Below are 11,699 nucleotides of genomic sequence, written 5' to 3' on the forward strand. Positions count from 1 at the left end.
CCCCGACAACCTGCTTAATGAAACAGACTAGCACAAGTTTCTTCACATAACCATCTCGAGTGAAGAGAACCCCCCAGAGAGTCCAAGTGAGTCTAGTTGATGTCTGCTCTAGGTACAGTGAGACTCGTCCTTCACCATCACCTTAGGAAGGAATCTTAAGGTTATGGTCACTAAGGTTACCAATAGTAACAAATACAACTGGGGGAACAGTCTACGATCCGATCTACGTGCAAGGGTAGAGTAACAAAGCTCAATCCCCTTGAAGGCTTCTCGACATGATCAATGCGTGATTTACCAACAAGTGACCCGAGGCTCCTCGACAATGGTTAATCCGAGGTTTACCGTTTTTAATACGCACAAATCTGTTATCTTTCCCAATGAGACAGACTTGATTATCTCAAAGGTTCAGACATGATCTCGTGATTACTCCTTTAAGAGGATCTTCCCAGATTATATCAATTACAATTGGATTTTTTTTCTACCGCAAGATACAGCTACTTGTTTGTTTTAACTATCTTGGAGAGTTAATTACTCCCTACTCCAAGATACTAGCATAAGCTATGTTGGTGATAAGAGCCCTAGAAGTAAAAATATTGCTAGATGAATTTTAATTAATCGTTATTTTTATTGGTTGTTTCTTAAGTCAATAGGTATGGAGATGAAACTTTGATGGTGTAAAGACTCGACTCCAAAAACACTAAAAAATGCACCTAAAATGATAAACAATTCTTTTTCCTTTCAATGAATCTCTAGCTAAGAAAGAGTTGAGAATGCAATTACTTGAAAAACAAATGTTTCCTTCAACATATAACTGAAAAGAAAAACTTTTTTTCTTTTTCAATAAACTCAAAACGATACTACTAATTATGCTCACAAAAAATCCCTTTTTGTTTTCAACATTCAAAACTACAGAAAAAAATTCTTTCAAAAGAGATTCTAGAAGTTCTAAGAAAATACTCAAAACTATGACAAACTAACCTTGAGATCTAAAAACTTCTAAAAACATAATTGTAGTAAAAGCTTCAATTCTTTTCTAGGACGTTTTACTTAGCTATTCAGTAAACTAAGGATTAATTCGTTCAGAAAGACAAATCAATCAAAAAACATCCAAATGTGTTTTCTTTTATAAAAATGAATTTCAAAACTTATAACCAAGTTCGTTCAAAGTTTTGCAAAGAGCAATGAAATCTATTTCCCCCAAAGGACAAATTTCACAAATAGGTCAGACTCATCAAGAAGACAAAAGAGACCAGGGTGATCTAAGGTTTCTTAGGCTTCTAATCTCTGAGTCACTACAAAGACCAAGCGAAAAGCAATCCAGGCATGCAAAACTTCTAGAAAATCACCTAAAACAAAAATACCAATGGAACTTACTCACAAGAGACTTTTGATAGGACACATGTAGATCTGGGTAGACACTAAAAGCTGTAAACAAAACCTAAAATTTAACTGGACGAAGACATTTTAAGTTTTTCAAAAATTTTGACAGGGTCCGCAGGCTTGCAGTAAAACCAGATGCGGTACCGCTCTATGCAGTAAGTAACAGTGCAGAGATGTCCGCACTATAATACAAACAGAACGTGTGGTCCTCGTAAACATTTCTAAAAAAGAAAAAACAATCCAAGACCTAAAAATTACCCAATTCCACAGACATCAAGCAAAAACCAGAAACAGAAATCAACTTTCTCAAGTAAAAGACAAAGGAAAATCAAAAACAAAATTCAATTCCCCAGTGGAGTCGCCAATATGTTGGCTAGATAAATTGTTCTTGCGAATAAGGCCGATCTATCAACATATATCTATCAACAAGCAGGACAAGCAAATCTACCTTTCTCTAAACATATTGTGATTCATTGATAAAAGCTAAAGAGGTGTTTTAGACCCTACCTTAATTCCAACGCTAGTTTGTGGCAGCCATGCCCCAACAACTCCAAAAGAGTTTCCTTTTAAGATCCTGCAATCACAAACAACCATACATCAAATAACACCTGCATAGCTAATATAATAAATCATGTTCATCATGGTGATCAAGGAATCCATGAAATAAACCATAAAACACAGCTTATTGAGAAAAATAAACTTGATTGTATTAACTTTGAAATAAAAGAACTTTACAACCTCTGGTGCCTTGATGCTGCACAAGCTCTTCCCAGGGTCCAAATAGGAAAATCCTCTACTTTGACAAGCCTCACTCTCTTCCAAATGAGATCAAAAGGTATGTAATCTCTTCTCTCAAAAACTCAATTAGGAAGACTAAGTTCCAGCAGCATTTACCCTCAAAAATATTTAGCTTTCAACCTCCCAAGTAACCAGCCCAATGCTTCATTTTATAGTGCAAAGGAAGGAGGTTACAGATCCATCATTGAAGGGATAGACTCCTCCTTCAAAGGGATAAGCTCCTCACATCAAGGGGTTAGGTCCTTAAGGTATGGGATGCATAAACCCTCAAGAAGCGAACTTTCCACCTCAAGATTCTCTCTAGAAGCTTCCAGAAATGACTCAAAGTGAGTTTTTAAGAATGTACTCACGCCTTTTTAACTTCTATAGGGGTTCACACCAATAACACAGATATAGAGTGGTTAGATGCGCAGGGGACACGACAAATAGGTGTGGTACTGCAGGTAATACTAAGAGAAAGTGCGGAACCAGAGTTTTAGTGATTTTTAAGGTCTTTCTCTTATTTTCAAGGCTTGATATGAAGAACTAAGGTTTAAGACTTGCAAAGGGGGAAGTTATGAGTGATGATAGACTCACACTAATTGCAGAATGTCAAAGTGACAATTTATGTGCAACAGATTGCCCCCTAAAGTGCGAAGTCTATAATAGATGAGGATGGTTTTGTCATCTAAGAAGAGTGAAGTACTTTATCATTTCAAGGATCTTCATGTGGATACCCCGGTCGGAACCTGTAAAAACATTCAATGAAATATATATATATATATATATATATATATATATATATATATATATATATATATATATATATATATATGAACATATCATCACTGAGGTAGGCATTCCCATACTCAGATCAAAACTGACTAGAAAACTATCTAAACTGTTATAATATAGGAATGTTTTTGTAATACATCACCAGTATAGACATATGTTGATACAGTATGGGCACAGCCATCTGTTTATGAATAGTCCATTGTATATTGAATAACAAAATTCCTCACAGCCTGGATGGTGGAAACTAGATCTAGGGTCTTGATTTCTGCTTCCCGAACAAGTACGATTCTATCCATGTGAATAAATGTGTCACAGTCGAACATGGTAGAAACCACTTGATTACCAGTCAATGATGTAAACTGTTAACAAGTGTGAGAGAAACCACCAGTAATGTCAATGGCCCTCAAAGTACTCAGTACAATCCATCAAATGTCAATAATGAGTTGATGTCGAACATGTCATAGAATCCTTTGATCGAAGGTCAATGATGCAACTTGTCGTCAAAGGCGAGAAACCTGCCATTGAGGCATGCAGATTCCAAGGTACTAAAGATTCCTAATTCATCTTTCTAGGTAATGAGTTGGAGTCGATAGAAAGCGATCCGTCATAGGCAAGCCCACAACACGAAATCATAGATCAAGTTTTGAAGAAATATATTTGGCAAGGACTAACTCAGGGATGGTCAAGATGGATGACAGATATTTTGCAAATGAATGGTTTATTTGAACTGACCTCTTGAACACATAACGACACTGTAGATGGTTTGGTGACAATTGACCCAAAGCTAATACCCAAAAACCGGTTGAAGACTTTCAATATGGTTTGATTAACTATTAGGTAAATGCTTTCCCAACCCAGGTGAACAAAAAGTGTCATGTTCAAGAGAGGTTGACGGCTTTTCTAAACACAAAGTATAACAAACAAGTTCATTTTTCTCTCTTTTTTCCGACCATTTCTGGCAAGTACCTCTTTATTTTTGACAAGCTTGAGGAGGATAACATTTTCTTGATTATAAGCTCATCCTCCGGATGAGTCCAACTTAGTTTAAAATTCGAGCCCTAAGAAGGAGTGGTCCATTCCTGTTTAAATTGAACAAGTCCTTTGATGTTAAATTTTAACGATTCCAGTATAGGAGAAACTCTGTGTTTTTCAATTTTAGGGAGTCAGAAGAAAAACTTAAGAAAACTTCATGGTTGTCCTTTTTCGTAAATTTGTGTCTCCCAAGCCCGAAAAAGTATAAAATAATACTTGAGAGAACCGCTTGACCATTATGATCAAGGAGTACTTTTCATAGTTAGTGGCTCCGATCTGAAAAATTAAAAAAATGATCAAAGACATGTCGTTTTATTACCAATATCGAACTTGAAACGACAAAAGTCCAACAATATTTTCATGTTTATACGGTCAGAAAAGAGCTGTAAGTGGACCGTCCTTTTAATTTCGTTTTAACGAGTTTAAAAGAAAAAACTCGGCAATCTTTTCATATTTTACGAGTCAGAAAAGAACTTAAAGAGGACTCGTCCTAGAGGAGCGCGTGGTATAAAGGGTAGCAACTGGTTCCGACAATGGTGGAACTGCTCGAAACATGTAATGGTTAAGAGGCTGGCTAACAAAACCACTCATAACTGCGGTACCTCAAGAAAGGTAAAACAACCAAGTGAAAGCATATGATCGGCCAAAGAGATGGTGGCGATGGGATGACAACAACCAAGGCTCATCTACCAAAATTTAGCAGATAAAAAGGCAATCACGAGATGTAAAATGGGTATGGGTTCATTTTTACACAAGCTTGAACCAAAGAGAACTTTGCTTGGATTCGGTTTCATGTTTACACAAGCTTGAAATGAAAAACTATGCTCGGATTTAGTTTCATGTTTACACAAGCTTGAAACGAAAAACTATGCTTGTTATAAGTTCGCATGCCCCCAGCATTATGACGCCAAACGAGGTACATAAAACTAAAGAGGTGTTTTAGACCCTACCTTAAGTCCAACGCTAGTTTGTGGTAGCCATGCTCCAACAGCTCCAAAAGAGTTTCCTTTTAAGATCCTGCAATCACAAACAAGCACACATCAAATAACACCTGCATAGCTAATATAATAAATAATGTTCGTCATGGTGATCAAGGAATCCATGAAATAAACCATAAAACACAACTTAATGAGAAAAATAAACTTGATTGTATTAACTTTGAAATAGAAGAAATTTACAGCCTTTGGTGCCTTAATGTTGTACAAGCTCTTCCGAGGGTCCAAACAGGAATCTCCTCTACTTTGACAAGCCTCACTCTCTTCCAAATGAGATCAAAAGATATGTAATCTCTCCTCTAAAAAACTCAATTAGGAAGACTAAGTTCCAGTAGCATTTACCCTAAAAAATATTTAGCTTTCAACCTCCCAAGTAACCAGCCCAATGCTTCATTTTAGCTCCTCCTTCGAAGGGATAAGCTCCTCACATCAAGGGGTTAGCTCCTTAAGGTATGGGATGCATGAACCCTCAAGAAGCGAACTTGCCACCTCAAGATTCTCTCTAGAAGCTTCCAGAAATGACTCAAAGTGAGTTTTTAAGAATGTACTTGCACCTTTTTAACTTTTACAAGGGTTCGCACCTATAACACAGATATAGAGTGGTCAGATGCATAGGGGACATTACCAATAGGTGCGGTACCGCAGGTAATACTAAGAGAAAGTGCGGAACCAGAGTTTTAGTGATTTTTAAGGTCTTTCTCTTATTTTCAAGGCTTGATATGAAGAATTGAGGTTTAAGACTTGAAAAGGAGGAAAGTATGAATGATGATAGACTCACACTAATTGCAGAATGTCAAAGTGACAATTTATGTGCAACAGATTGCCCCCTAAAGTGCGAAGTCTGTAATAGATGAGGATGGTTTTGTCATATAAGAAGAGTGAAGTACTTTATCATTTCAAGGATCTTCCTATGGATACCCTGGTCGGAACTTGTAAAAAAATTCAATGCAAAATATATATATATATATATGAACATATCATCACTGAGGTAGGAATTCCCATATTCAGATCAAAACTGACTAGAAAACTGTCTAAACTGTCCTAATACATGAATGATTTTGTAATACATCACAAGTATAGACATATGTAGACACAGTATGGGCGCAGCCATTTGTTTATGAATAGTCCATTGTATAACGAATAACAAAATTCCTCGCAGCCTAAATGGTGGAAACTAGATCCAGGGTCTTGATTTCTACTTCCCGAACTAGTACGATTCTATCCATGTGAATAAATGTGTCGCAGTCGAACATGGTAGAAACCACTTGATTACCAGTCAATGATGTAAATTGTTAACAAGTGTGAGAGAAACCACTAGTAATGTCAATGGCCTTCAAAGTACTCAGTACAATCCATGAAATGTGAATAATGAGTCGATGTCGAACACGTCACAAAATCCTTTGATCGAAGGTCAATGATGCAACCTATCGTCAAAGGTGAGAAACTTGGCATTGAGGCATGCAGATTCCAAGGTACTGACGATTCCTAGATCATCTTTCTAGATAATGAGTTGGAGTCGATAGAAAGCGATCTGTCGTAGGCAAGCCCACAACACGAAATCATAGATCAAGTTTTGAAGAAATATATTTGGCAAGGACTAACTCAGGGATGGTCAAGATGGATAACAGATATTTTGCAAATGAATGGTTTATTTGAACTGACCTCTTGAACACATAACGACACTGCAGATGGTTTGGTGACAATTGACCAAAATCTAATACCTAGAAACTGGCAGAGGACTTTCAATATGGTTTGAATAACTATTAGGCAAAGGATTTCCCAACCCAGGTGAACAAAAAGTGTCGTGTTCAAGAGTGGTTGATGGCTTTTCTAAACACAAAGTATAACAAACAGGTTCATTTTTCTCTCTTTTTCCCCACCATTTCTGGCAAGTACCTCTTTATTTTTGACAAGCTTGAGGAGGATAACATTTGCTTGGTTATAAGCTCATCCTTCGGATGAGTCCAACTTAGTTTAAAATTCGAGCCCTAAGAAGGAGTGGTACGTTCCTGTTTAAATTGAACAGGTCCTTTACTGTTAAATTTTAACGAGTCCAGTATAGGAGAATCTCTGTGTTTTTCAATTTTAGGGAGTCAGAAGAAAAACTTAAGAAAACTCCATGGTTGTCCTTTTTCGTAAATTTGTGTCTCCCAAGCCCGAAAAAGTATAAAATAATACTTGAGAGAACCGCTTGACCATTAGGATCAAGGAGTAATTTTCATAGTTAGTGGCTCCAATCTGAAAAAGTAAAAAAACGATCAAAGACATGTCGCTTTATTACCAATATCGAACTTGAAATGACAAAAGTCCGACAATATTTTCATGTTTATATGGTCAGAAAAGAGTTGTAAGTGGACCGTCCTTTTAATTTCATTTGAACGAGTTTAAAAGAAAAACTCGGCAATCTTTTCATATTTTACGAGTCAAAAAAGAGCTTAAAGAGGACTCGTCCTAGAGGAACGAGTGGTATAAAGGGTAGCAACTGGTTCCGACAATGGTGGAACTGCTCAAAACATGTAATGGTTAAGAGCCTAGCTAACAAAACCACTCATAATTGTGGTCCCTCAGGAAAGGTAAAACAACCAAGTGAAAGCATATGATCGGCCAAAGAGATGGTGGCGATGGGTTGACAACAACCAAGGCTCATCTAACAGAATTTAGCGGATAAAAAGGCAATCATGAGATGTAAAATGGGTATGGATTCATTTTTACACAAGCTCGAACCAAAGAGAACTTTGCTTGGATTTGGTTTCATGTTTACATGAGCTTGAAATGAAAAACTATCCTTGGATTCAGTTTCACGTTTACACAAGCTTGAAACGAAAAACTATGCTAGTTATTGTTTAGTCAATTTAGTGTTCCTAAATTGATGTCATTAATTGTCAACCCGGGGCTCGTAAGCTGATGAAGTGAAGGTGTACTATATGTACTTAAGCAACCTCTTAGAGATTTTTGTCATTTGGGGGTGTTGTTTGTGGTCAATTTATCTTCCTAAGATGGAATGGAGGTTTTATAAACAGATGAGTGATAGTGTGTGTAAGGTGATTTCTAAATGAGTGAGTGTGTGTTACTGGTGGTTTCTAACTACCTTCTAAACTTGCAAAGAAAGAGCTTGAAAGAAATAACTTTGAAATGAAACTGAAAGCAAAGCATAAAAACCACTTTCTAATGGCACTAGTCACTACTCATGCTGCTGCAATAAAAAAGGTAAGAAAAACCACTTTAAAGACCAATTATAATGTTCATCTCTTCCTAACACTCTGCTTCCAACATATAGTACTATGTGAAACACGATTAAGAAGTAGTTATATATAAGTCTAAAAAGTAATCAAGCTCTAAGGTGACAAATTATAACACCACTTTGCCTCTCTCCAACATTCTGCTTCCAACATACATTGTAATGTGTAACAAGTGAAGAAAGAGTTAGTGATATAAGTCAAAAACTACTCAAAGCAAGCTGTGATTTATTAGTATTCTGATCTCTTAAAGATGAACAGCTTATGATAAGGAGACCATCAATATGTTAGCATACAACTTGAGAAACTAAACTAGGAATCAAGCTAGAAAAACAGAGTAAAGGCAACAACTATGAATATGAAAACTGAAAATACCATTAGAGATAAAGCAAATACAACAAAGACACACAATCCCGGGCTAACACCTGCAGAAAACAATCCTGATCAGTTAAAGTAAACGCTGGAAATGAAATGACAGTGAAAGTAAATCAAACTGTACATGTTTTAAAGAAAAGGAAAATTGCTGAATTCAAAAGAAGGAAATGGCAAGAACATAAAGGTAAATTTACTGTACAAAGGCTGTTATGAACGGGGGCCCTCCATCCACAAAACCCAAGGAAAGATCAGGTACTTGAAGGAGTCAAAACAATACAGTCTTCTATTAACTCATATGAAGAAATTACAGTAAAAAGTGCTGAAACAGCAGCTTCAAAACAGAGTTTCTGTATACACTAAAATTGTAGCAATTACATAAACAAAGCAACTAAAAACTAACTCTTAAGCGTGCGCAGACGCTGGATTTTATAGGCGTATGAACAACTGCCTACTACGTAAAACATGAAACTAGAAATTAACTGACAGTCATGCTAATTAAAGGTACAGCAACACGTCAATAGGTCCGTGCATTATCTTGGAGGCTTCTGTAGTCATGGAGGGTGAATCCAAAGCTGGATCCTGTCTCCCATAACCTGCATAGCGTGGAGGAATCGCCATCTGGAGTGACGTGACCTATCAGCTCACGCAGCACCGTTTGAGCTGGCTTTGTTGACCGAAGTTTGATCCACGTTGACCGGAGGTGTGCGTGGCGTTGCTGACCGAACCAATAGCATAGGAACCTTTAACACCTTTATTCCCACGTGCCCATGTGATTCGTTTTTAAAAATGACACGTGGAACATAGAGATCAATGAAAAGGCTGCGGAATGACTAGATAGCTGCGGAATTGCTGAATGGCTGCGGAATTGCCAGACAGCTGCGGAATCTCTGTGCATATGTCAAAAATCTAGACAAACAGTCAAACATTAGCAAAGTTAAACAATCATGCTTAAAGACATCAAATGTAATGATCTGTATAGGTTTATGAGGAAAATAGGGCAAAAGAGAGAGATAAGTGAGGAAAAGCTGTGGGTAATAATAGATAATTAGGTGCAAATTAGAGGCTCTACATACCCCCACTACGAGGGTGTTGCATGTCCTCATGCAACCAAAAACACTGTTTAATCCACCTGTTGAGATGCCTCTGCTAAGACATCTAGTCTTCTCCTCTTCCTCTGTGTGGCCACATTGACTCTTGGTTTCCTCACCAAGCATCTGAATTTTAAATTGACCAAAGCTCTGCTTAGCTTCCTGCATTTCTTCTTTAGCTTTCTGTTTTTCCTTTGCCAAAGGCTCAGATGAAGCATGGTATTATCATGGACCATCTTGTCCACTTTAGCTTGCTCCTTCAATTTTTCATTCTCTTGTATGATGTGGCGATTTAAAACTTCAAGCTCAAAAATTTCCTGTTTGAGTGAGTGAACTTGCTGCTCAAGAGGTAGAACAGTGCTTGGACCAGCAGCAGCTTGTTCTAACGTCTCCAGGTAGTTATAAACTTTTTGCTGATCTGGGTCAATCTCTGGTGACTTCTTTGGACTAGGCTCGTGCTCAAATTCGGGTTCATGCTCAAAAGGACTTTCCTCACGTGGAGGACTAGTCTCAACATGCTCAACATGTGGAGGGCTTTTCTCAAAGTCAAGTCTTGTAGCAACCTTTTCAGGTGTGCTCAAGTCAATAATGAGTGACTCTTTATCCTTTGTGGCCCCCACTTTGTCTTGTAGCCTTCTGCTCCTCCTCACGGTCGTGATGCTCTGTTTTTCCTTTTGTTGCTTTTGCTTTTGTTTTTGCATCTTCTTGGAAAGGGCAGCCTCATGAAGTTGGGCCAATCTATGTGCCAATGGCTGAGTGTCCTCTTCACTGGAATTTTCAGGAGTAAGGTAGGTTTCTTGGGCTATAGCTTTTCCTTTATCCTTCTTTTGTCTCTTCCTACTCTCCTTTTTCTTTTGAGCAGCCTCTTGGACAATTTCTTGCAGGGTTTCTGTAATGATTTCTTGGGCTGTTTGGTCAGTATCTGCAGCAAGCTCAGGGTCATTTTCTTCTTCAGAATGATGTGCAGCAATTTCTTCTTCAACAAGGTCTTGGACAGTTTCTTCTTGGACAACAATTTCAGGGACAGTTTCTACTTGGACAACAATTTCTGGGGTAATTTCCTCTCTTCTTCTCCTTCTACTTTTTTTAGGCACTTGAGGTGAACCACCAGAGGCTTCCCCTATCTCTTGGAAATGATTCCTTACAAGAAATCTTTCCCATGTATCTCTTTTTGCTTTCAACTGTTCTTCAACTATTATCTTGACAAGCCCATGATGATACAAATGTGGCTCAATATTTCTTGGGTTTCTTTGGACTATTGAGCACATTTTTCTAAGGTTTGAGAATAAAAAATATGGAAGGTTAATGTCATGCTCTCCTAAGAAATGCATCATAATTTTGGCATGGTAAACATATAGAATTCCAAACCTTCCCTCACATGTAAAGAATTTTTGTATTAGTAGAAGCAAAGCTGTCCATTCTTCTTTGACAAGATTAACAGGGATTCCCTTTGTAAAAATGCTAGTGTCCATACCTGGATTCTTCAGAATTTGCTTCCATTGCTGGTCTTTTACTGATCGGTTTTTGAACCATCTCTCCCCAGTTTGTGGTAGTGAAGTGGCCTGTGCTAAACTGCTTTCGGTGACTGTAAATTTCAGATCTCCTATCTCCACTTGGTTGTCTTTGTCTTTGAAAGAACGTGCAAAAGCCTTTGTGACCTCTCTATGGTAACCCTTGAATTTTTGGATGCACTGGAGCCAATTTGCCTTCTGCAAAGCGTCTTTAATTTGGGGATATCCTTCCAGAAATTTGGAGCCCTCTGGCTCTGCCCTCAAAAGTTTACCCATCAGCTCTCTGGCTTGTCTTACAGCTCTATTTTAATACTTTGGAGAAAGGGTTATACGGCTTCAAGAATGGCTTCAACACAATAGATTTACGGCTTCAACATAACAGCCGTAATGCATTCACAACAGTGGTCAAAGTTTAGCGGAGGAAAAAAAATGAAACAGAGTATGGTTACGGTGGCAGAGTAGTGAATAAGGCAGAGCAGTGGAAAACAAGGGAAATGCGGAAGTGAATCA

Source organism: Pinus tabuliformis, chromosome 8, assembly GCF_031772625.1.
Source record: "Pinus tabuliformis cultivar Carrire ecotype Pingquan chromosome 8, CPIR1, whole genome shotgun sequence".
Lineage (NCBI taxonomy): Eukaryota > Viridiplantae > Streptophyta > Pinopsida > Pinales > Pinaceae > Pinus > Pinus tabuliformis.